At 43.3% G+C, this 26975-nt stretch overlaps 1 long non-coding RNA gene across 1 annotated transcript in view; it reads right to left on the bottom strand.

Moving 5' to 3' along the window:
• Positions 1-26975, bottom strand: part of LOC148686547 (uncharacterized) — a 169386-nt gene that overhangs the window by 126815 nt on the left and 15596 nt on the right. The window contains exon 2 of the long non-coding RNA XR_015948636.1: positions 16979-17251. This is a non-coding gene — a long non-coding RNA (uncharacterized LOC148686547). The remainder of the gene's footprint in view (positions 1-16978; positions 17252-26975) is intronic.

The raw sequence follows: 26975 nt of genomic DNA, 5'->3' as shown, positions 1-26975 counted from the left end.
TTATGTATGCTGTCTGAGCCAGAACAATCATACCTTTTGGTAGAGGCACTGCAGGTCAATGAGTAAGGGTGATTGGTTGATGGTTTCCTCAATAAGTGCTGGTGGCTAGGGATGCAACAGAAGTAAGTTCTGGAATTCAAGAGATCTTTAAAGAAGGTGAGCCATTCTCTAGCACAGCCCCCAGCTTAGGGAACAACAGGATATCTCTGTGTAAAGAAAAAGCAGTATTGGAAGGACAAAGACAGAGAAAGCCAGCTCTGCTCTGATGGAATTTGGGGTATCTCTCTCTCCCCCCTCCCCCTCCTCTCTCTCTCTCTGATTCAACCTTATATTTATGCCTCATCTTCCTTTTGTGATAAGACAACAAACAAGAGGTTTGCAAACAGCCACCCATCCAGGTACAGACTTACTTAGCTTCGGTAAGGTGTTGGCCTCATGATTATCATGATTGTTTATGTATTTACTTCTACCCTGTCTTTTTTCCTGGTGGGACTCAAGACAACTGACAGGTAAAAATAACCACAAGTTTCCTCCCATAAGAAATCAACTCTGGTGAAAATTGCCTATTGAGCTTCTCACCACCATGGGAAGTGAGAGTATACAACTATATTGTTTGACAATTTTGGAAGAGATGGGCTCAAACTCAGAGAAGGGTGAAATACAGTCAGCTGCCATGAGTTTAGAATTCTCTACCTCTTTTCTTTTGCTGCAAGGTTTTGAGAGAGCTAAAGAATTAATACTCCAAAGGCTTAGGGACGTTGAGATGCAATCACAAGCTGCTGAAATCGAGACATGTCAATCTAATAATCCGTATTCTTCCTTTATTCCACTGAATTTATCCCTTCCAAGATTTCTGGTAGAACTACCAAACATTAAAACGAGGGTAGCCTTCACACAGGCAAGATTAAATGTCTTTCCACTAGCAGATTGGATGGGGCGGCACCAAGGAATTCCTAAAAAGGTCCGAGTTTGTGGTTGAAACCCCGTGTCAACGAGTCATGTGCTCATTGAATGCCCTTTTTATAATGATCTTAGAAACAACTCTATTCATCCATTGTTAAGACTGCAGAAGACTTGCAAAGACTTGTTTTTTGCTGTCTGATGTAGAAAAGTCAATATGCTTCAGAATACAGTCGTACCTCAGAAATTGAACGGAATCTGTTCCGGAAATCCATTCGACTTCCAAAATGTTCGGGAACCAAGGTGCAGCTTCTGATTGGCTGCAGGCAAAGGTGCAGCCACAATGGATGTTCAGGTTCCATTGAAAGTAATGGAAAGTAATTAATCCATTCCAGATGGCTCTGCGGCGTTCGTAAACCGAAAATTCATAAACTGAGGTGTTTGTAAACCGAGGTTCCGCTGTAGAACTGATTGACTTGACTTGTTTGGTTGCTGTAAAGCAGAGATGGGTAACCTTTGGCCCTTCAACTGCCAGCAGCCCCAGCACCCAGCATGAACAATGGTGTAGGAGGATGAAGGTTTCCACAGAATCATTTGTTTCCTGACCCTGTTGTAGTAAGTACAGGAGCTGAAACAAAGCCAGTGCATCCTATGTGGCCCTTGTTTACAGAATGTTCTTTTATGGGCAGGCAATGCTCTGTGTGGTTAATGCTGATGAAACATTAAAGCTACTGTCTTAACAAGCCATTCTTTATAGAGCAGCAATTATAAAAAAATATTAGGAGAAATAACTTCTTCTACAGTATTATCTGCTCCCTGGACAGTAAGTAATTGTCTCATATCAAAGGATTTTTGCCCTATTATATGCTTCAGTAATTCAATCTGTTTTATAGCATTTTCCAAATCTTTGCATTGAACTAGGACATTTTACCTGACATGAATCCCTGATCATTTTTTTAAAAAAACTTAAACATATGTGCTGATTCATTATGCAAAATGCTTATGAACTGCATGCCTGAAGGGGTAGCAGCTTTGAGAACCAAACCATGCCTGAAGCTCATAGGTCAAAATCAGCTCTTAGCTGTGCCTGTATTGAAATGGAGCTCTTCCTTGACATGCCATGGACCCTATAAAGAGCTGGGAGTAAAGATAACAAAGCAACATTCCAGTGGAAGATTTGGTTAATTCTTTGACACATTTTCCACAAGTACCTGACTGGAACTCGCAAATGCGATTTCCAACGAGACTCTTCACCGAGATTCCTCTGTGGGAAAGGTGCATTTTCAATGCATCCATAAAGAGGAGCGCCTTCTCAATTTTATAATATCCTACAAAAGGAAGCCATGTGGGTGAAACTTGAAATATTTTCAGCACCAGGTTAAGACATTTAAATTAGCCCAGGCTTTTAAAAAACAAACAAACAAACATACCTGCTCATTCTGGTTTCTCATCCCCCCCCCCATCTTAATTTCAGTTTGCCCCATCTCTCTCTCTCTCTCTCTCTCTCTCTCTCTCTCTCTCTCTCTCTCTGTGTGTGTGTGTGTGTGTGAGAGAGAGAGAGAGAGAGAGCGCAAAAAAATGTGTATGCATTTTCATGAAAATTTGTGTTGCAATTTCCTCTAATATGTTACTTACAGTAGTATATAAATTCTTGTGCATGCATTTCCTTAATACACAGATTTTTGTACATACATTTCGGTTCATGAGATTCACCACAAAACTCAGATGAATGCAATTGTCAAAGAATAGTTGTAGTGTATTGGTTTGGAAAGTGTGAACTGGGTACACCCCTCCGCATTCCTATTTGTTTTTATTGTTGTTTGTTTTAAGATTGCATCATTATTCATAGTGGGATAAAGGGGTAGTTTATAAAACATTCAAATTTAATGGATGATGGTGATGATATGATGATGATGATGATGATGATAAAAGCAGCCCTCATGAGTTCTGTTCAGGATGAATGGATCCCACTATATTCTGCCGTAATCAGACCACACCTGGAGTACTATGTCCAGTTCTAGGCACCACAATTGAAGAAGGATATTGATAATCTGGAACATGTGTAGAGGAGGGTGAACAAGATGATTAAGGATCTGGAAACCAAGTCTTTTAATGAATGGTTAAGGGAGGGAGTTGGTTGTTTAGCCTGGAGAAGAGGAGACTGAGAGGAGATATGATGGCCATCTTCCCATATCTAAAGAACTATCAAATGGAAGACAGAGTAAGCTTGTTTTCTCCTGTTCAAACCAATGGCTTCAAGTTACAAGAAATGTGATTCCAACTAAACATCAGGAAGAACTGTTTGACAGTGGTGGTGGACTCTCCTTCCTTGGAATTTTGAAGCAGAGGTTGGATGGCCATGGGTGCTTTTCACTGAGATTCCTGCATTACATGGGGTTGGGCTAGATGGCCCTCAGGGTCCCTTCCAACTCTACAATTCTGTGATTGTATGATAATGTTCAGATAATGAGGCAGCAATTTGATAATCAAATTCACAATCAAAGATATGAAACTGCCTGACACCGACCCAGACTACTGTTTCATCTGACCCAGTCAAATCTAGTTGACTAGGCACCCCAAAATCTCAAGCATTGGAACTCCCCCCAATTCCTCCCCCTTCCAGCATAATAAATTTCATCCATTTCCTAAGCAGGATGGAAGCATTAAAATAACAAATTTGAAATATTGATTAAACAGAGATGTTACTTGATCCAATGCTCAGTATAATATGGTTTGTGGCAACCATGTTCCAGCCATGTTGGGTCCTGGGCTACCTGGGAAAGGGAGATATGGCCACAACAGAGTGTGCTCTTCTCTTGTACCCTTCCCCTTTCCTAGTCTGAGATGCTCACCACCACCAAATGAGATATCATTTACCAGGTTGCCTCTTATCAAACAACCTCCAATATTCCAAATTAGGCAGAGAAATCCTATGGATGTATAGCCAGAAGAAAGTCCCATGATGTCAATGCAGTTTAAGTAAGTGTGCAGGGAGTTGCAGACTTAGGTTGCAACCCTACATACACTTACTTGGGTGTATGTCACTCAGTGAGGCTTATTTCTGAGCAAACATATTTTGGACTTCATGTGTAGGCTGCCACTCTATACCCACTTACTAGGATGTAACCCCCATTGATCATAGAGTCCTTACTCCTGAGTAAATGTTCTCTATTTGTACATTACATAAATTCCTAGTAGACCAACACAAACCTATGAATGTCTTCTAAGATGTAAATCTCATTGAATTCAGTGAGATTTACTTCCAAGTAAGTGTGGTAAATATGCAATCCATGTGTCAGTTCCTTATTTTGGCCATTTTTGCTTTAACAACCACTTGTTTGAATGCATGTGTTGTTTGGACATGCATATCTCCAGATGTTTGCAGTGCAAATGACATGAAACCCACCAGCTTTAAGGAATAAAAATAAATATTTACTAAGAGCTATCATAGTTGCAAGCCTCTCTCAGGAACAAATAATCCACAAAGTCCACATTTCAATTCCACTCAGGCATCTATCTGAGAATCCAAACTTCCTTTTGAAGTCAAATTTTTAATTGGATTTGCTGCTACAAATGCACCCAAAGTAACCAACATTATTTACTCTGATCATGTTCAGAGTCCCCAAGCCCTCCATCAGCTTAGTCAAAGTTTCTCTTGACCAACAAAGTGTGTCTTTATTTAATAGATCTCATAGCTCATCCTTTGCACTGTTAAATAGGGACTTTTGCAGTGGCTTGGAAATGTTCTGTGTTAACTCTCTGTCTTTCAGCAGTTCCTTGCATTGCAACAAAAACACTTTTTTGTTGTTTAGTCATAGAATCATAGAGTTGGAAGAGATCACAAGGGCCATCCAGTCCAACCCCCTGCCAATCAGGAAACACCATCAAAGCATTCTTGACATATGGCTGTCAAGCCTCTGCTTAAAGACCTCCAAAAAAGGAGAGTCCACCACACTTCTTGGCAGCAAATTCCACTGCCGAACAGCTCTTACTGTCAGGAAGTTCTTCCTAATGTTTAGGTGGAATCTTCTTTCTTGTAGTTTGAATCCATTGCTCCGTGTCCGCTTCTCTGGAGCAGCAGAAAACAACCTTTCACCCTCCTCTGTATGACATCCTTTTATATATTTGAACATGGCTATCATATCACCCCTTAACCTTCTCTTCTCCAGGCTAAACATGCCCAGCTCCCTAAGCCGTTTCTCATAGTCATTTAGTCGTGTCCGACTCTTCGTGACCCCATGGACCAGAGCACGCCAGGCACTCCTGTCTTCAGGAGCCTAGTTAATTCTCCCCCTCGCACACATTTATAACATGTGTAGCACTCACAGAATCAATGGGATAATATTTTACTTGCAATGTTTGAGCAAAAATGTCTGATGGGCAGTTTCAAACACTTCCCATCCAACAAAGATGTTCCATCAATGCAAGGATTTCCTCTTGTGAAACAGAACTTCCCATATATGTATATATTTGCTCAAAGCTTTTGTCCAAAGCTTTTATATTAATTCACAAAGCCTTAATAATTAGGTCCAAGTACTTTAAAGACCACCTGATTCCTTATGCTCCACCTCAGTCGTCAATATATTATACTATGACACTTGTGATGGTTGAAACAAAATTTTAAAAAATCCTTCCAGTAGCACCTTAGATACCAACTAAGTTTGTCATTGGTATGAGCTTCTTATCTGAAGAAGTGTGCATGCACACAAAAGCTCACACCAATGACAAACTTAGTTGGTCTCTAAGGTGCTACTGGAAGGAATGTTTTTATTTTGTTTCGTCCAGGGGTGCTTTACCTTTTGTGCACCTACCTATATACATATACCATTGCTAATACCATTCATCCTAAGGAGGGAATTGGGGTCAGTGTCATACAGGTGAAACAAAGGCCTTGTGTTTCTTCTTGACTAATGACATTCCCAAATGTTTGATTCCTGGAAAGTTTAATGGTTTATGGAAAGAGTTCTTAATGAGAAAATACATCTGATGGACTCAAATTAGTAGGACAGTCCTTTTCATAGCCCCCCCTCCAATGAAACCCATAATGTTCCTGCTGCAGAAGCTGAGTTGGGATGGAGGAGACCAGAAATGGCCGGACTTTATCATGTAAATTGCAAATTGCGGGCATCATTGGGGGGTATGCTAGTCCAACACAGATTTGTGGCTATGAAACTGCTCTGCATAGGTGGATGGGGTGGCTAAATGCTTGGCTGGATTTATAAGTGCAGCAACATTTGCAGCCAGTTCTGAAACATCCCAAAGTAAGAGCATCAGAAGGGAAAGCCTTGAAGTGGTATGGGGAGCAGTGCAGTAGTAACAGATATTTTAAAAGTTCCATACAGTTCCTTTAAAGGCCAAAACAATAATCAAACAGCATAACTGGCATTGGATTGAAAGCGCTCTGTTGTTTTACCACTAGACTAAATTCATCATCCAGGCAGTCATTAATTTTATAAAAGCAGTTATCCTTGTCATATACTTTAAGCATCTTAACTACAGAAGTGGGTGGTGGGTGGGCGGGGAATAAAACTCAACTGTGTAATGCCCCAAGCTGAACACATTCAATTTTAGGGTGATTAGCCAGCTGGAAGCAACATGCTTTTAAAGCAATGTCGGTTTTGTTTTGTTTTGTTTTGTTTTGTTTTGTTTTGTTTTGTTTTGTTTAACCAATTCTAGCATCCAGTAAAGAGGAAACTGTTTCAGAAGAGGTGAAGATATTATGAAGCAGAAGTTGTTCATCTGGTGTGGCACAGCTGCAACATTAGCCTGCTGGTTGCTGTGCTGGAAGGAAGGGAGGCAAGGAGATGGAAACACCTCCCCACTGCCTTGGCCTACCCCCTGGCCTACCCCCCCCCCCTGCCTGGTGTTGGGAGATCCATTGGCCTCCCTTCAATGGCTCCTCCATCTCTCTTGCTTGCTTGCTTGCTTGCTTGCCAAGAGAGCTGATGGATAAGCAAGGGAGTTTAAGGCAGAGGTGAATAGAGCTGTCTGTTTGTGGTCTGTTTGTGGTGAGCTATGGCTGCCCATCTGTGTGAGTGGGAAATGAGTTGAGCAGGAAGAACAGAAAAGAATAGCAGTAGTGGGCCAGGTGGGAATTGAAACAGTAAGCAGATGCCTAAGAACATTTCCTTCTAGATGTCAACCCTTCCAAGAAGTAGAATGTGCTTTGGATTTGTACTTGGCAAAAATCAGTGCAGACCACATTATTTGCACACAGAAGGTCCTAGGTTGCATCCATGGTTTCTCCAGTAGGACTGATAAAGACTCCTGTTTGAAACTCTGGAGGCATGCTGTGAGTCAGTTCAAAGCACTGGTTTTCAGCCATTGTGTTGGGACCCAATCATGGGATTCAGCCTGTTTCAAGGTGTGTAACAACAGCAGTATCACCTCCATATGAATGTGTCACCAACAAGAGAGAGAAAATAAATGGATCCTGGAATGCATGTTTTGGTTAAAGGTGGGTCTTTGGGTCTGAAAGGTTGAAGACAGCTGGTGTTAGGTGGATCAGTGGTCTGATTGAGTATAAGTCACCTTCCTATGAACCTGTGAGGTGAAAACAACCAAGTGGATGTGAGCTCTAGTCTGAGAGCCAGTGTGACATAGTGGTTAGAGTGTTGGGTTAGAAGCTGGGAGACCAAGGTTCAAATCCCTGCTTGGCCATGAAGCTCACCTTGTTCTGCTCAACATCACTGAGCCTAAGCTCACAGGGTTGTTGGACATTGTGGAGAGTGGAAGAGCCATGCACAGCTCCTTGAGGTCCTTGGAGGAGAAGGTGGAATATAAGAAGCAAAAGCAAGCAAACAAATGAATAGCCATAATGCAAATGGTATTGGAAGTATTAAAATATGCAGCTGGCATCCTGAATCTATGCTGTGGACCCAGTTGCAGCACCCCCTCTACTACACCAGCAGGCAAGGACAATAGTAATAGTGCGATGGAGCAAACTTGACAAGATTATGATCTGGGATTAAATTGGCCACAACTTTATTGATTACAGATGTAGGTAGACTTTAGCTCAGGCACTGGGTGTATATGCATTTCAGCCTCCTGATGGAGGGCTGAAGATTAAGCAGAGTCATGCCTGGGATATGGACCATGTCAAGACACAGGTTGACTGCCAGATGCTTCTGGAAGTTCAGTGACTCTGCCCCACACTTGGTTTCTGGACAGGGCCTTTCACTTAGATCGCTCTAATGGTGTACTCTGAGATCGCATGTGCTATAAGCTGATCCACCACTTCACCCCAACCCTTCAATGGACTAGAATTCCATCCAATACCTTATCCACCCAAAGTTGTGACATTTGCTATGAAGAAGGCAGAACCACCAAATGGGCCCAATTTGTCTGCAGGCAAATTCCTTCCCGGCTCCGAACATGGAAAGCATTGTAAAACAATTGCAAGGTCAATATACTGGGTACCCATGAAATCAAAGCAAAGTTATGATACAAGTTAAACAGCAGCAGCGTGGAGGGAAGGAGGGAGGTGTGCTCTTTGGCTGACAGGACAACCCAGATGCTGCCGGCTTTTATTATTAGGTGTCAAATTGGAATGAAGACCCAGGCTCCACCCTGCCGCCTGTCTATGATTACAGCTCATAATTTTAGGATTGGATAATGGTCAGCAGTGAAGAGACAGCTTTTGCCCCCCAGGAACAGAGGGGGAACCTGCAACAAGTCACAACTGCCACTCAGCGGCATCACACATCACAAGCTGGGGGTGGGGTGGGGGGCAGTGGGGTGGGGGCAGGAGGGTCACAAGAACCCGCGGGGTGCTCACCCTGCCTACCTGCCCCGGCCATAAGCGGCTCCTGCTTTGCTGCTTTACAGAGAGCCAGGGAGGGGCGGGTGGGAGCCATGGCTCCCCCTCCCTCCCCGGCTCGCCATAAGCAGATCCTGCTTTGCCACTTTACAGCAAGCTAGGGAGGGAGGGAGGGGGACTGAGAGGATGCAGCTTTGCCAGTGCCCTGGCAAAGCGGCATAGCTCCCCCCTTCCCCCGACAGCTCGGGGTACTTGGGAATCACGGGGTGGAGCCACAGAGGAGTAGGAAGAGGGGGCAGACATTTGGTGCCTGCCCATGACTCCCAAGCCTACCCCGACCTGTTGATGTGTGGGGGGGGGGGCTGACAAACAAATTTCCACACCTGGGCTTGCTATACCTCTGCTGCCACTCACCCCTGAGCAGGGTAAGCGGGTATTGTTGATTGTCACTTCATTGCTAAGGTGCACTGAGCATTGTTTAATCAGATTCAGATTTGTCCTATGTTCTTACTAACATCTCTTCTTGCTACTACAAATCCTCTGCCAACCCCTAGTGCCAGATTTACGTATAGGCTAAACAAGCTACAGCGTAGGGCCCCACTCTCTTAGCCCCCCCCCCCGAAAAACATTAAAGAAAGAAACTGGATGTACATTTCCAAAATATAAGATAAAAAAACAAATAAAACAAAACTTACATGCAGCAAATGGCTTTAGATACCTATTAGGTCCATAAATTACCATATAGCAGGGGTGGCCAACTCCCAAGAGTTACTCACAGTTAAAAAAACTGGCAAAAACCTTTTTTGGGGTTCAGGTCAAAGTTGAGCTTTTTTTAGGAAGGAGGAAGGCCCATTTCGGGGTGTGTGTGTCTTTTTTCAGGGAGGAGGTAAAATGTTGAACTTTTTTCAGGGGAGCCACAGTTGTTCAGCTTCTTTGGGGGGAGCCAATGATCTACCAGTGATCTACCACAATGGACATCCAGCCCTGCCTACCCCCAAACAAGGAGAAGTCATTAGAAAAGATTGTAGTCCTGCCTTTACCTAAGCAGAGGTGCTGCTTCTCTCTCTCTCTCTCTCTCTCTCTCTCTCTCTCTCTCTCTCTCTCTCACACACACACACACACACACACACACACACACACACACATGAAGAAGATTTCAATGCAATAGACCACCTGCAGGACGCTGAACTGGTAGTTACAGATATTATTGTTACTATTATTCTGTGTACCTTTTTATTTTATTTTTTAAAAAAGTGTAGTCCATTTCAGAACAATGTGAGCAAGAATTTAGATCAATGTTCTCGAACTTCACAGCTCTATCCTGTGGTTTAACAGGAATTATATCCAGGAAGAGAACAGTACATTTTGCTACAACCCACGGCTTATTTTATGATGAATTGATTTATAAAGTATCAAGGTTGTCTGGAGCAGATGCTTTTATGACCACAACAGAAATACAGCAGCCACAAATTAAAATGTCCCTCTAAAACCTCATCAGATTTGTTTTGCAGGAATTTAGCCAGAAGTAGGGATGCATGAGAAATCTAATTTGATTAGGTCCTTCATGTGAACCTATCTAGTCTGTGGGGTGGATTGGGAGTTAGGGGGTGGGTAGTAACTATTGTGGGGGACACATCATGCTACTTTGGGGTTGCCTTGCTTCGTCTGGGGTGGTATGTCTACCTTTGGTCCCTACCCTGCACTCAGCTCTCACTTGTGGCTTCTAGAAGCTGTCAGCATGCAACAGCAGCCACAATCCCAGGAACAGCTTTGTCTGGTCAGCTAAACCAGAAGACCCTGGTGAGTTAGGTGAATTAGGGACTTCCACTGCATGTGCAGATGGGCTCTGGTGGTTTGAGACCAATAGTGGGTCCAACGGCCAAGAAGGTGGTTTCTCCACATGCTTTTGAGGGAAATAAGGGGCTTGTCAACCTGGGAAGGTAGCCCACCTAGAAGACTCTGGTCCTGAACCTCTGCTGCCTTGTGGCTAAATTCATTCATGAGAAAGGTTTCAGGAGTAACCTCCAAGGAAAAAAAATCCATACCTGTTGCCTTGCAGAGGAAAAAAGACTAAGTGTCCCTAAGGTGGTTGAGATGGTGTTTTGTATGTCTCCTTCTGGCAACTTTTGCAGTCAAGCTCGTGCCAATGTATTGCTCTGCTTTCCTTTCACCAAGACTAAGAGGAGGGTCTTGTTGTCTGGGCAGCCTAGGACCTCCATACACACTGCCCAGGCTTGCTCCCCAGGGAGGTCACTTCAGTGCTGCTAATGCAACAAAAACTGCCAAGAGGCAGCAGTTACAAGAACTGGTCTCTGCAGCCACAACAGTTGGTGTGATTCTCTAGAGGTTTGATTTCTTCCCCAGAGTCACACTGTCTTTTCAGACAGATGGATGCCAACAACAACCACCTACTTTGCCCTTTCTGGAACAATATACAACATGCTAGTCTATATATTTTGTAGGACCTATCCTATTCTTTTGACTTAATAATAATAATTTAATAATCACCTTCCAAACCACCATCTAAAGACAATTTACACACAAATTAATTAAAAACAGTTAAACAGAAAAACAACAAACAGGATTAAAAACTCACACTATTTGTAAAGATCCATTTACCAAGCTGGGAAAGTCGGGGGTGGGTGGAATTTTCACCAGTTTCCAGAAAGTGCAGAAAGTAGGCGCCTATCATATCTCAAGAGGAACACTATTCCACAGAACAGTGGCAGTCACACTAAGTCTTTCTCTGAGTTACTATGGAGCAGGTTTCTGAGAACTTGCAGGAGAGACTTGGCTGCAGACCACAGTCATCTCCTTGGTATATAAGGGATAAGCTGATCTCTTGAGTAACCTGATCCCAAACTAGAGATTTACACACTCACAACAACTTTGCCCAGTAGCAAATTTGCAGCCAGTGCAAATCTCACAAGCAAGTGCTTTATGCAGGTTGTAATTTGTCCTCAGAAGCATGCTAACCACCACATTCTGTACCAGCCCAGGTGCTAGGCTTGTTTGCAACTGCCCCTATCATATTTCACTCTTTAGGGTGGAGTCATCTGGTGACTTGCTGTGCAGCAGGACCCCGAGTTCTAGCCCTAGCTGTATCACTGTCAGCATTGATGGTGTTGCTGTTGCTTCTCGTCACTATGCAAACCAGTTAAGAGCAATACTGATTAGAGAGAATGTGTTAAAAGCTCACAACTCTCAGATGCTTCAGGAACAGGAAAGATGCCTTTAAGAGACAGGCAAGTGTTGGCGGCCAAATAACATCGTTCATAATTGGCTTGCAAAAAGAATGTCAAAGGGATTGTTCTGGGAGAAATCTCCTAAAGGAGAACGGAAGCCTGACTTGGAAAAGGTTAGACTAAAATACTTAGTTTTCTCTTCTTTCTGCATCACTGTCATGCCCTCTTGTGGTCATTTTCTGAAACTGAAGCTTATAGCTTTCCATCTCTCATGTAAGTTTCTATAGAAATGTAGTGTGTTCTTCATTCTCTATACTCTCAGGGCTTGGGTTACGTAAATATATATCACATATCTCTGTACCAATGCAGATGCAATTGACAGAGGAGACTGAGTTACTTTCCATCTGAGATTTTAACGAGGTCTTTACATATTTACTGCAAATGGGTGAATCAGGCAAGGAATAGGAGGATAGTGTGGGAACCACAGGGCAGACATCAGAAGGGAGCCTCCCATTACTTTTGATTTGTATAAAGCTGCGGTAGAGATGAACCTAAGGTTGAGGCTTAGCTGCCAAGTATCCCGTTTTTCGTGGGAAACCCCCAGATTTTAATCCGTTTCCCGCTGTTCTCCCGAATGGAGAAAAATCCCAGAAATCCCCCGGATTTCCTACCTGCCAGGGAGACTCCATTTTGGGTGCCGCTCTGCCCACGTGTGGGCACCGTAAATCGGGTAGAGCGGCACCGGAAGTCACTTCTACATATGGCCACCGGGCATGCGTAGAAGCGACTTCCGGTGCCACTCTGCCCTATTTACGGTGCCCACACATGGTCAGAGCGGCCCCGGAAGTTGCTTCTATGTAACTTTCGGTGCCGCGCTGCAGCTGATCCCGCATTTTTCAGCGGGAGACTTGGCAGGTATGGGTTGAGGTGTGTGGTTTTCTAGCACAGAAGACACAGGAGGAAAGACCACATGAGTCCATGTAATCAATATATGAAAGTAACCGAAGAAGGGGTAGACATTTTATGCATGCACTCTAGCCAGCGGTTGGGGAGTGTAGCTTCCAGATCCATAAAACAAGGAGGAGGAGGAGGAGGAGGAGGAGGAGGAGGAGGAGGAGGAGGAGGGTAGTAGTTTGGACTTGATATCCTGCCTTTCAGTCCCCTTAAGGAGTCTCAAAGTGACTAACAATCTCCTTTTCCTTCCTCACCCACAACAAACACTCTATGGGGTAAGTGAGGCTGAAAGACTTCAGAGAAGTGTGACTAGCCCAAGGTCACCCAGCAGCTGCATGTGGAGGAGCAGGGAAGCAAACCTGGTTCACCAGATTACAAATCCACTGCTCTTAACCACTACACCAGGGGTCAGCATCCTTTTTTCAGCCATGGGCCGGTCCACCGTCCCTCAGACCATGTGGTGGGTCGGACTATATTTTTGGGGGGAGGGAGAGGAATGAATTCCTATGCCCCACAAATAACCCAGAGATACATTTTAAATAAAAGCACACATTCTACTCATGTAAAAACATGTTGCTTCCTGGACCGCCTGCGGGCCAGATTGAGAAGGTGATTGCGCTGCATCTGGCCCATGGGCCTTAGGTAGAATTTTATTTAAAATGCATCTCTGGGTTATTTGTGGGGGATAGGAATTTGTTCATCCCCCCCCCAAAAAAAAATATAGTCCAGCACCCCACAAGGTCTGAGGGACAGTGGACTAGCCCCCTGCTGAAAAAGTTTGCTGATCCCTGCAACTAGTGCTTAGTTCAGGCATCCCCAAACTTCAGCCCTCCAGATGTTTTGGACTACAATTCCCATCATCCCTGACCACTGATCCTCTTAGCTAGGGATCATGCATGGTTCCTTCTTCTTCTTTTCTACACTCATTGTGGAAGAGATGCTCTCTCAGGCTTCCTGCGCACAATACTTTGATGTCAGCAAGATGGAATACTAACGTCTAAGGAGCTGTTCATAACATAAGAGATTGATTCTCCCTTGTTCAAGTTTAAAAAAATTCTGGAGCAGCTCAGTGGATAATTATAATAAATTGCTCTAAGTGGGATGGGTGCTATTATCTCACGTTAGGCAATCATGTCGTGAGCATCAGATAATTTTAAAATTGTATTTAAATGAAGATTAAATAAAGATGTTAAAAAGTAAGCGTAGGTAAATGAAACATCTCTGGGCCTCGGAAAGAAAGAAAAAAGTTAAACAGATGTAATTGAAATCACTTAAAATAAATCGTGTTCCATAAGTTAATTTCCAGAAATTCAGCACTAATATTATGTATCTTAAACAAGGGCTCAAATTGTATCCACTAAAACTGGTTCCTGAATCCAAGCAAGACAAAGAAACATTGGAATAAAGGGAAGACCTGAGGAGTCTCTATGGGAAACTCCTGGATGGAGTTGAAGATGTTCCAAGCCAAAGAGTAAACGAAAGGATTTCAGTGCACTTACCACAGTGACTAAGGTAGAGATAAACAAAGCTCAATGTTGGAATGGTTGGGTAATTGGATAGGTCTGTATTTTGTTGTGGGCCTGCCTAATTCCGGAACCAATATGTAAAGTGAAACTCATTTATCCTTTGAAATCCACATTTCTTCATTGCATTTTGCAATGCAGCTCTCCAACAAAAACATATCACAAAAAGGTTTATAACGGGGAAACACATGCTAAAGTGCATATGAATAGAAATGCTTCCAGAAAAGGTATACATTTCCATGGAGACATAAAAACACACAGACACGCCCATTTGCAAACTGATGTGGAAATGGGCTCTAAACAGAATGTAAGACTGGAAATATGAAACCAACAATATTTACCAATCCTTGTAAGGCTGGGTTGTGTGTAGTATGTCATGGGCAGGAAAATGCAAAATGTAAGCAGGGTTTGAAACTTCAAGCTCAGGTACACTATTCTGAGGGTCTATAGGCTATTTTCTGAAAGCCAGTTGTAGAAGTTAAATCCTGTTAATCCTGTCTCAAATCTTCAGCATGGGAACCCAGTGTCTCCATCTATTTGGCTTAGCCCAATTTCTAACACATAGTTTCTAGAAGGTGATAACAAACATTTGCTTCCCAAAGGCACCTCAAAAAATTGTGCTGTGGGATGTATGACCTGCAAGTAATGAGCCATAAAAAATATTTACAGGTCCAGTATCTAATTGCAGAGCCATTAATGCAAATTGAAACAAAGCGAGCTCTCATATTTTAACGAGCATTTTGACCGTTCTGTGAAACATGGAGTCCCAGTGGTTTGGATGAAGAATTGCTACAACTGACAGGTGACGTCTTGAGAAACGCCAACTTCTGTATAGGGAAGAGGATGGAAATTCATTATATGAAGAGATTGAGCTTAATGGAGAAGTTTGCATATTTCTAGGCAAACAGGAGTTGTCACAATAGAAGATCTCTTGCTTTTTCATTTTCCAGCTCCTGAATTCACACATTCTGCAGTTAACAACTGAAGCTAAGGTCATTTAATCCTCTTAAGATACTTGAACGGGAGACTAAACTATTAGGAATCATATAAATCCATTGGAGGAAAAGAGGAATGTGTTCTAATATTATTTACATTCTTGGGAAAATACTACTAGCTTTGTTGAAACTCTACATTCTTTCTTGCCTGGTATCAAATGAAGCTCCTGAAGAAGATCTGCTTCCACCTGAGCTCTCTAAGGAAAACTTAAAATGCTGTCTGCCTATTCTGTCTTATTTACCACCATAAACAGCATGGGTCAAATGCCCTCTGGCTGAGAATTGAGTATCATTTCCAAATTTATAAGAAAGCACATAGGAATGATCCACTAAATTATCCACCTGTCGCCTTGTTAGACATCTCCTCAAAGCTATGTGCCTTGGTATCTCCTTAAAAAACTATCAGAGTAGTTGTAAAGTGGGATTTAGAGGAGTACATGGTATCATTGATCGATGTTTCACCCTGAACCATATTATAAGAAAATATACCAAGAACAATAAGTATAACCCCTATGTACCCCTTATTGAACTTTCTGCTGCATTTGATTCTATTAATCAAAATAGACAGTGGGATAAATTTCAAATTGCCAACATCGACTTCAGACTTCTGGTATTGATCCGTTAATTATACAGCAACACAGAAATGAGGGGGAGAGTAGATTTAAATTCTGGTATGACTGATGCTTTTAAAATGTTGCAAGGAGTGAAGCAAGGTTGCATTCTGGCTCCCACTCATTTAAACTTTTATATTAATGATTTGGCGCAATATTTAGCCAATGCAAACTGCCTCTCTCCAGTAATTAGGAGCAGAAAGTTTTCGATCTTGATGAATGTGGATGAGTTAATGATCCTTTCCTGATTGGGCCTCAAAAAACCTCTTTGAGATGTTCAGCACATACTGTACTGTAGGCAGAAAAGCCTATCTATAAATAAGATTGGGATTTTGGGCATACTTAGTCCTAGGTATAGATGTTGCTTGAATCAGCAGATTCAAACTCCATTTTGGAAATTTTCAGATCAACACCCCCCCCCCCCCGCCACCGCCCCTGCTCTCTACCATCAGGAATACAGTTGTACCTTGGAAGTAGAACAGAATCCACTCTGGAAGTCTGTTCAAATTCTGAAGATTTTGACTTCCAAAGCGTGGCTTCTGATTGGCTATAGGAAGCTCCTGCAGCCTATCGGAAGCCCTGTCAGAAATTCGGCTTCTGAAAGAGCGTTTGAAAACCAGAACACTCACTTCTGGTTTTTGATCATTCAGGAGCTAGAATGTTTGACTCCCAATGTATTCAGTAGCCAAAGTACAACTACCAGCATCTCTTCATACATAAACCAATTGACAAACAGTTAAGCCAAGAGTGGGCTGTGCTCTGTGCTCACTTGAAGTATATTTTTAAAAATTGCTACTAGGCCTATTGAGTGTTTTCTTGCGCTCTGCTATATGGAATTAGAACCAACCCTGGAAAGCAGCTTGTCAAGAGGTTTTAAACTATTATTATTTTCTAGAAATGAGCTCCGCATTGACCCTGCATAAGTGTCAACTAAGGAACTGGCTCTTCCGGCTAGAGTCCAGAAGTGACCTGCAACTAATTAGAAATGCCACATTTTATCCACTCTTGAGAACAGAGCATTTTAGAGCTAGTTATCTGACCAAACACTCACCGGTTTCCTTAAAGAAATCTCTTTATTGAGCCGTGTTTCCGAGTGATGCCCACTGCAGTCTTGGATTGCTGCTTCAACCAGGTCCCATACGCAGGCAGACTTGTAGTTGTGGAAGCTTCATATTAGCCTGCCCCTTACATTATGACCCAAGAGATCACTTTCTGAAACCTTTGTTCACAAAAGCAAGCAGGTACACCCCAGCAGAAATGGTCCAGTTTCTTTTGAGTGACAAGAGTAGCTTCAAAACACGAAGTGTAGCCCTCTATGCACTGGCTGGGGGAAAAAATCAGGAAAAAAGACTGTAAAATTGCTATAAATTGTTGTGGTGATTCTGAAGTTTAATTTGAAATCAAGCTGGATTTGAGTTTGCTGGTGTCTCTGGCAACCTATCCCTTACATCATGGATGTTAGTTCATATTGTGGATGTATGATCTGTATACAGTGGTACTGTGGTTCTCAAATGGCTTAGTTGTCAAACAAATAGGCTCCCGAATGCCGCAAACGTGGAAGTTAGTGTTCTGGTTTGCAAATGTTTTTCGGAAGCCGAACATCCGATGTGGCTTCTGCTTGAGTGCAGGAAGTTCCTGCAGCCAATTGGAAGCCACGTCTCAGTTTTCAAACCGTTTTGGGAATGGATTAAGTTCGAGAATCAAGGTATCACTGTAGTTTTATTGTACTGTTGCTGCAGGTTTGTCATGACCTTTCACAGGAACAATAAACCTATATTGATTGATTGATTATTTAGCATCAGCAGAACTCTGCTTTTCTTTAATTTTTTAATGCCAACATAAAAAATAATAATGTTTAGTCTCTCTGAAAGAAATTTCACAAGGGATTAAATGAAACATCAAGTATCTCTATGGCTCTGGGCAACACATTTACTTTCATCTGCCTTGACTCGGATTCACTTTGTCTCGCTATGTTCATGTTTGCCTTTAGATGGCAACAGAGAACAAGAAATAGCCTCTTCCAGAATAGTAAGGAAAAGCCGAAATGGAGTTCAAAAAGTCAACTCTGATTTTCCTCATTTCATTTTTCTTTTCCTAGTCTTTGAATGCAAAGCAGAAAGACCCATGCAGAGCTTGTCTTAGGCCCAGGGTGGGAGTCCCCAGTCGGCTGGGAGGCATATGGCATTCAGGGCACGACAGCTTAAGTCTGAGAGGCCCCTGGTGGGGTCCTCTGGCTGGCTTAACCTTCCAAGTCCTGGGGCTGCCTCCTGCTCTGTACTGTCCTGCTCTGTACTGGCCCAACATGGACTTTAAGTATCTGTTTGATTGAGCTAAGTGTAGTTCAAGGTTTTGAAGAGAACATTCATGGGGCTGGAAGAGATGAAATAGAAGTGAAGATGACCACAATGTTTTAGAGGGCTGGTAAAGTTATTCAACTTTCAGGTTGGGGAACATACATTTATAATGGCCAGCAGCTGAGTCTCCTATGCCCCTCTTCCTTCCCTTTCCTTTTCCAAACATAATTATTTAGGGATGGATGGACAGATCAACCTATTTCCATTCCATTTCACTTCTGCATGCACAATGTAATTGCTCTTTTCCATCTCATTTATTTGTGTTGTAACAAGCACACACACTGTGCACATTTGGGGTTGTATCTAACATTGCCATTTCACTTGTGCAACAACTTCTGCTTGCACAAGAGAACTTCCCCTTCTGCTCTGGTGCAACCCTCTCAAAACTGTTGGGAGTCTTTCTGGCACATAATTTGAGAAGGAGAAGACCCATTGCACATGCAGAACACAGCTCACATAGTTGAATACAACCCTTAAATTGCATGCGAATTTTACACATTTTGTACACATCCCTCTCCTAATTTATTTATTAAATTTCTAGAACATCCTTCATCCAATGATCTCAGGATAGTTTACAGCATAAAATACAAAATTTAAAAAATTCCATAATAAAAGACAGGTGGCGCTGTGGTTAAACCACTGAGCCTATGGCTTGCTGATCAGAAGGTCGGCGGTTCGAATCCCTGTGACGGGGTGAGCTCCCGTTGCTTGGTCCCAGCTCCTGCCAACCTAGCAGTTCGAAAGCACGTCAAAATGCAAGTAGATAAATAGGAACCGCTACAGCGGGAAGGTAAACGGCGTTTCCATGTGCTGCTCTGGTTTGCCAGGAGCGGCTTTGTCATGCTGGCCACATGACCTGGAAGCTATACGCCGGCTCCCTCGGCCAATAATGCGAGATGAGCGCGCAACCCCAGAGTCGGTCACGACTGGACCTAATGGTCAGGGGTCCCTTTACCTTTACCTTTACAAGAACAAAACACACAAACCCATTACCCTTTTTAAAATGCAATATGCATTGTTGTATGCTTTACAATGTATTTCTCCTGGAGATATATGGTTCCCCCCCCCATAAGATATGCATTCATGTGCACATTATTTAACCAAAACAAAGGCACCATATTTGGTGAAATGCATGATCTCATTGGTAGCTGAGTTTCAAACTGTGTATAAATCAACAATGCCCCCCTGGTAGCCACTACTATGTGCCTTAGAAAGGGAGAGAGGAAAGGCAGAGAAAGAGATGACTCACAACTGATGCTGGCCATTATAAATGTAGATTCTTCTACTCTTGAAAAGTCTGAAGATTTTGTTTTTGTCCATTCCCGCAAAAGTACTGAAAGTGCTTCCCATCTCTTGCTGCTAGAGAATATGGCTTTGAAGACCAGGAAGCACTTTTTGCCCCGCACTAGTGAAGAATATAATAGTGTAAGAAGACCAAGGACCCATCTCTATTCCAGCATTGTGCTCTCACAGTGGCCAACCAGATGCCTCCGGTAAGCCTGCAAGCAGGACTTGAGCACAACAGCACCCCTCCCTGTTTGTAATTACCAGCAATTGGTATTCTGAGCAGTATTCTCTCTGGCTGAGAGACAGCTTTATCAGAGCAGCATAATATAAACAGGGGAAGGGCCATAGCTCAAAAGCAGAGCACATACATTGCATGTAGAAAGCTCCAGGGACAATCCCTGGTACCCCCAGGGCAGGACTGGGAAAGACCCTAAAACTCTGAAAATTCACTGTCAATCAGTATAGAGACAATCTGGAGTGAGTTGGACGAATGGTCTGGCTAGGTATAAGGCAAATTTCTAATGTATTCCTCTGAGTGACGTGTCTTGCAAGACATCCTGTCTATTTTTGTTTGTGAGAGAGCCCTGTCTCTTTCCTAGATGCATCAGGGTTCTATGGCAAGTAAAGCAACATGGGAGCTATGTTTATAGGAGTTTGATTATGTGTGTTCATAATTAGATATTTGTACACATGGTTATGGTTCAGCAGCCTTCCCCAACCTGGTGCACTCCATATGTTTTTGATGACAGTTTCCATCAAACCCTGCCAGCATAAACACAAGGTTGGGGGAAAGCTTTTATACCATGCTGGTTCATACTGTCAGTGATGGCAACATTAAAAACTTCCCTGAACAGGGCTGCCATTGACATCTGATAGGAGGATGGGCGCCACTACCAAGAAGGCCCTCTGCCTGGTTCCCTTCTCTCTCAGTGAGGGAACTGCCAAAAGGTCCTCAAAGCTAGATCTGTGTCTGGGCTGAATGATGGAGGTTGGAGACACTCCTTCAGGTTGTTGTTGTTTAGTTGTTTAGTCATGTCCGACTCTTTGTGACCTCATGGACCAGAGCACACCAGGCACTCCTGTCTTCCACTGCCTCCCGCAGTTTGGTCAAACTCATGTTCGTAGCTTCGAGAACACTGTCCACCCATCTCCTTCAGGTATACAGAGCCAAAGCCGTTTAGGGCTTATTACAGAATGTATCATTACGATTTCATCTCTCATCACCTCATTCACAATGTTCGTTCATGAAATCAGTTTATATTCAGCTGCTGGCCAACAGCTGCACAGCAACTGAGATTACAGAGGCAGAAAGCAAAGTATCTTACTGATTGGTTCAGGGAAAAGGCCATGATCTCATTCATGCTGTGCCATGATCAGTTGAGGGTACTGACTAAAAGCAGAATTGGGAAGTGTGTGCTTGTCTCAATCTCCCCTCTTGACCAGCGTGTAGAGAGGAATTATACGCGTATGCTCTGCCAATGTTGTTTGAACTGTATGGAATCAAAGAAGTCCTTTGTGCCTGGACTAAGAAAGCCCGTTTGCACTTGCTCTACAAAAAATAAAGAGAGAGAGAGAAAAGCATGTTTTCAGAGTTACAGCAAAGTACAATCCATTTGAACTAGAGGTCAGACCATCTCTGAAAAGGACATGTACACTATGTAATGCCTCGCTTTGTTGTGTAAATATAAAAAAAGACAACTCCCAGCATTCCATCACACTCTGGGCTCACCAGCAAGTATAAGCCTAAGTATAGTTGTGTGCCAGTAATGTAGTGGCGAATTCGTATGGGTTCCCTTCAGCAAATTCACAGCCACATCCCCTCAAAGATGCTCCTACTCGCTACCTTCTCAGAATATACATTTTGACTCCAATCAGCACAAAAGGCGAGGAGAATTATCAGTGACTAAAAAGCACCCCTTTGTTGCTGAGCAGGTGGCTCTAGGATGCTGAAGACAGGGATCTTGCTAGAACCTGATGCAATCCCACAACCCCTCCACAACCCCAGAATAGTACACCTCTGCCTATAAAGCTGTGCAACATTGAAGTTGATTGTTGTTGCTTTGGGAAAATGTTTGATGCACTTTTAGGAAAGCTCAAGGGGCTTCTACAAATTTCTTGAGATGCGGTAGGGCTTTTATTAACACCCCCTCTCTCAAAGAAGCAACCACTCTCTAGAGTAGCTCATTCTGTGGGTCAAATTGAAGGAATTGGAACGGCAAGGCAAGAAAGTAGAGCTTCCTCTACAGCCAAATGGCTGCTAAATAAGCAAGACAACACTGTCTCAAGCCTCTCCACTGCATTAAATTATTGCTAAAGCAATAATATGCAAGCTCAGAGTTGAAATATGTGTACAGGTAGTGAGCTACAACTGGGGAACACTGGCCTGCGAGTGCTCCAGTAGGAGAACAGCCTTTACCAAAGGTGTCATGGGCTTTGAAGACACTCAAACTCAGCATGCAAGAGAGAAAGGTGCTAAGAGGAAGGCACGCTTGGCAAATCCACACCGTGGTCAACTCCCGCCTGGAAACCAATGTCCCCACTGAGGAAGGACATGTGGATCCAGAATTGGCCTCCACAGTACTTACGGACTCATTGTTAAAACTGTGTTTATGGAAGACAATCTTACTCAGCTTCAAGTGATTGCCAAAGAAGAAGAAGAAGACAGGTAGTGAGTTATGGATTGCATTTAAGACAATGATCAAGCTCCCGTTGCTCGGTCCCTGCTCCTGCCAACCTAGCAGTTTGAAAGCATGTCAAAAGTGCAAAAGTCCCACCCCAGCAGGAAGATAAACGGTGTTTCCGTGCACAGCTCTGGTTCCCCAGCAGCAGCTTAGTCATGCTGGCCACATGACCCAGAAGCTGTATGCCATCTCCCTCGGCTAGTAAAGTGAGATGAGCACCGCAACCCCAGTGTCATCCGTGACTGGACCCTTTACCTTTACCTTTATGCTTCTTTTAGTGGTGACAGTCTGAAAATGAGTAAGCTAAGGTAAGTTCAACCTCAGTGGGTGGCACCAAGAGCAGCCTGTCCCAATGTCTTTGTAAATACCAAGCTAGGAATGAAAGGGCCATAAGACTAATTTTGCCTCCATTAACTCATCACTGAAAAAACCACCACTGTAGGAGGGCCAAGTTGGCACCAATTAAGCCTGTAGTGCAAATAATTATGGAAAACAAATAACTGGGCACGTCCCTCCCCGCACTTACATGCACAAGCACCCTAGGCTGCTGGTGGGGGCTGACAGCAAGTAACACCACCGCTGAAACATCTGCACTGACTGCCCATATGTTATCAGATCAGGTTCAAGAGGCTTGTACTAATACATAAAGCCCTGGACAACATAAGTTCAGGATACCTTAAGGATTGCATGAATTCTTATATCCCAACCAAAGGAGCCAACTCCTAGAGGCCAAGAGGGCTCTTCCCATAAAGTATTTGTGGAGAGTGGGCCCCCCTAAGTTGATGGGCATTGCCATTCAAATAGTGTGTGTGCACCATGATATGTGATCAATTATGTGGGGCTGGGCTTACCTGGGCCCCCCTAATATTCTAGTTGTCATATCTGATCCCAACTTAATCAGTTAGATCATCCAAAGGAGAGCTGCTAGTTTTCCATCCCGTGTTATAGAGAGTCAACTGGCCTCCACTAAAAATCAGGGATTTAGTGCCACCAGTTCAATGCTGTGGAACACTTTCCCAGCTTTCATTTGGCAGTCATCCTCGCTTTTGATTTTCAGGTGTCTCTTGAATTCCCTTTTATATAAACAAGCCTATGATTAGCCAGTAGTTTTAATGATCTTTCTGCCCCACTGTTTTTATGGTGCTTTATACTTATCACCCTTGTTACTGCATATTACCTTCCATGAATTGACAGTTTATAAATGCTTTTAAAATAAATAAAACTCTGATTTGTTTGTTCTGCTAAATCAGTTGCTCATTTCCCTAATTATTTTCTGTACCTTCTTACAAACAAACAAACAAACAAACCACTGTCTTGCAATACCACTACAGGTATTTCTGCTCACTTCAGTGAAACAAGATTTCTTTTCTCCCACCCTTCTCAAAGTTTGGAATAGCTGAATATGATTAATGGACATTCAGTTTGGTGAGCAGGGAAATCTATACTGATTCATTGACAGTTTGTGACAGAGGAGTGAGAAATCCTCGGGTTATAAATGAATCATGTCATTGTTTTGACTCTGAAAAGAATTAATTTCTCTCTCTCTCTCTCTCTCTCGCACACACACACACACACACACACACACACACACACACCAGTAAAGTCTTACTTTGCCAAGGTTGGGTGTGGGTGGGATCCCTGCAGACTAATCTGATGTTCTACTGGGACATGGGGTCATACCCAACTAAGGAGTTCCACTTCTGCACAGATTTTTAGCTGTGGCATGGAACTCCCCACACTTTCCTCTCCCTGAGAGAGCCCTGAATTTGTTTTTAGGGCTCTACCGAGAGCTGACCTTGCCTATGAGGCTTGGTAAGGTGGCTGTCTCAGATGGCACCCTCTCCAAGGGGTGTCACCCCCCCCTTCAACTGCTCAGCAGCATTACTGTTGGCTCCCCCAACCTCTGGAGGCAGAGAGGGACTGACAGCAAAGCTTTGTGGAATGCTTCCCCTCCTGTTGTGTTGTCAAGAGGAGCAGCATTCCACTGCTCAATTTTGACACTGGGCAGGAGATCTCCACCCACCTGGTGGTGTGGCAGGACTTTGCACCAGCTTCTCCTGAAGGGAGGAGTCAAAAGAAAGTCCCACTTCTGGGTGGGAGGGGATGGTTGAGTTGAATTCAACTATGGAATGTGGCACTCATCTCGCTTTTCAGGCCGAGGGAGCTGGTGTTTGTACACAGACAGCTTTCCAGGTCATGTGGCCAGCATGACTACACCACTTCTGGCGCAATTGGACACAGCACAGAAATGCCTTTTACCTTCCCACCACAGCAGTACCTATTTATTTACAGTACTTGCACTGGCATGCTTTCGAACTGCGAGGTTGGCAGGAGCTGGGACAGAGGAATGGGAGCTCACCCCGTCGCGGGGATTTGAACCACGGACCTTCCTATCAGCAAGCCCCAAAGGCTCAGTGGTTTAGACCACAGCACCACCCACTCCCTTTAGGAAGGAAGTACAGCCTAAGGAAACACACTCTATCAGAGGTGCTAACTTAAATAAAATATTGGGGGGTGGGCAATGTAAGCGGAACATGCACACCATTTGAATGACAATGCCCATCAACCTGGGGGGGGCAGCCCCCTCAAATATTTTATTGAGGAAGTGAAGGGACCTCAGCCCCTAGGAGGTGGCTCTTATGCACTCTACACTGCAAAAAATGGTCACTCAAAAAGAGGACAGTTGCCTTTTGTATCTATTGCCCACTGCTGGTTCAGGTAATTTATTGCCTCTGTTGCAGTTTTAAAGGGCACACAGAGTGCAAGTGGGAAGAGGACAGGATAGGGAAGGTCTATTGTGCAGCTAAGAGTCCTTGTCCTACCAGAAATGTTTAGGGATCCTATTTTACATTACTAAAAGCAAAGGAAAATGGACTAGATCAGGGATGTGGAACCTGAGCCCCCCCAAATATTGTTCGATTACAACTCCCATCTCTCCCTGACCATTGTTTATGCTGACTAGTGTTGATGGGAGCTAGAGTCAAACAGCCTCCTTATGGCCACAGCTTCCCCAACACTTGGCTGGATCCTACACAATTAGCAAATGATATGGCATGTCAACTGTCAAATACTTTAGAATGTCACATACGGAAATCAGGAAGCAATGCATGTCAAATAATGACACAAGAGAGGGTTTGAAAGGAAATTTACTGGGGAGGGGGATTAGTTTCACCTCTATTCTAAACCCAACATCTATAAGATACAGTGGCAAAGATGGCAAAGAGAGGGTTTTTTATTATTATTGTGATAATTCATGAGTAGACTTGTGGCTCAAATGAACCTTAGGGTGTTTCATTGGCAAGATCTGTGATATCAACAAACTGAAGTGAGCAAATGATGTGTGGAATATTGCTTCTCTCCATTAATGCAGAAATAAATTCATACTGACCCCAGAAATAAAACAGAAAATTGTCTTGGAGAGAGCAGAGGAGCTTTTGCCAGCATCTCCAGCTATTGAAGCAGGAGCCTTAGAGACACCTAGTAACAATTATGTCATCAGGTATTTGAGCCCACTTTAATCACAGAACAGAATAGAATGGTATAACATCCCACTTAATTACACCACAGGTAGAGGTGAGACAGCAAGGCCTCCTCCATCAACCTAGTTAGGACCAGCTCCCATTAGCCTCCACATCCCCCCCAAACTGCCCCTCTCTGCAAAGCCATACAAAATCCATGTCCAGAGATAATGGCCCACTAGACCTACAATATGGAACCTGTGGATCTCTGAATGTTGTTCGACACCACTTCCATTAGCTCCAGGCCCCCCAGCCAGTATGGTCAATGGTCACGTGTGATGGGGGTTCATAGTTTCCCTTCCCTTCACTAGACTGTTCAAAGTAAAAGTGTTTATTTGAACTTCATATCATATGCATCTCATTGGCATTGATAGATATTTTAAAATCAATGTCAGGGACAAAGAATTAGTTCCAATGCTATGGTATGTATGCCTTCTGAGCAATTAATTCAACAGATGATCAGTTCCAATAAGTATATTTAAAAGAATGCAGTATTAGCAATACTCTTGTGAACTGTTGGACGAAGCAGGGTGAGCAATTATGTAAAAAGAATACAACCTTGAACTTCCTCAGAAAAAGAAAATGCATTTATTTGTGTGACTTCTACCCTTTTCTAATTTTCTTCCCCTGTGACAAATTATATCAATGGTAATAAAATGTGAGTAGCATAGAAAGGGAGCGCTCAGCAACATAAACATACTGAGCTATTAAGGTAGACAAAACATTAATTATTCATGCTGCCACTGCCGTACATGGGGCCGATGTATGGAACTCTGTGTCGTTCTATTAATAATGTTGACATAGCTGTAGCTTTGGATCCCCCCCCTCCCCATATAAACAAAGGAACTTGGGAATATTAACAGACTTTTGACATTGTTCTGTGGTGTCGACCTGCACACCTGAACACACCACTGGTGACAGTAACTAATGTTGAGCATATATTGTTGTTGTTTTTCTTCTTTCATTCTTCAAGGTTTGCTGAACATCGGAAAAGGGTCTAGGTTGGATTCTGTAAAGTTTGCCATTGACTTCCATATGCGTAATTCAACAGGGGGATTTATCATATTATAACAATTTACACTGCAGTGGTAGATGGATGTCACCATGGGCTCCAAACCAGTGACCTTGAAAACTCATGAGCATGGGGATGAATTCGTGGAGGGTAGGTCTTTTGAGGCTATTAGCAATGAGCTGTGAATGAAGCTGAT

Source organism: Zootoca vivipara, chromosome Z2 (assembly GCF_965207765.1).
Source record: "Zootoca vivipara chromosome Z2, rZooViv2.hap1.1, whole genome shotgun sequence".
Lineage (NCBI taxonomy): Eukaryota > Metazoa > Chordata > Lepidosauria > Squamata > Lacertidae > Zootoca > Zootoca vivipara.
The sequence above is the reverse complement of the archived record's forward strand: the minus strand, read 5'-3'. Positions and strand labels throughout refer to the sequence as shown.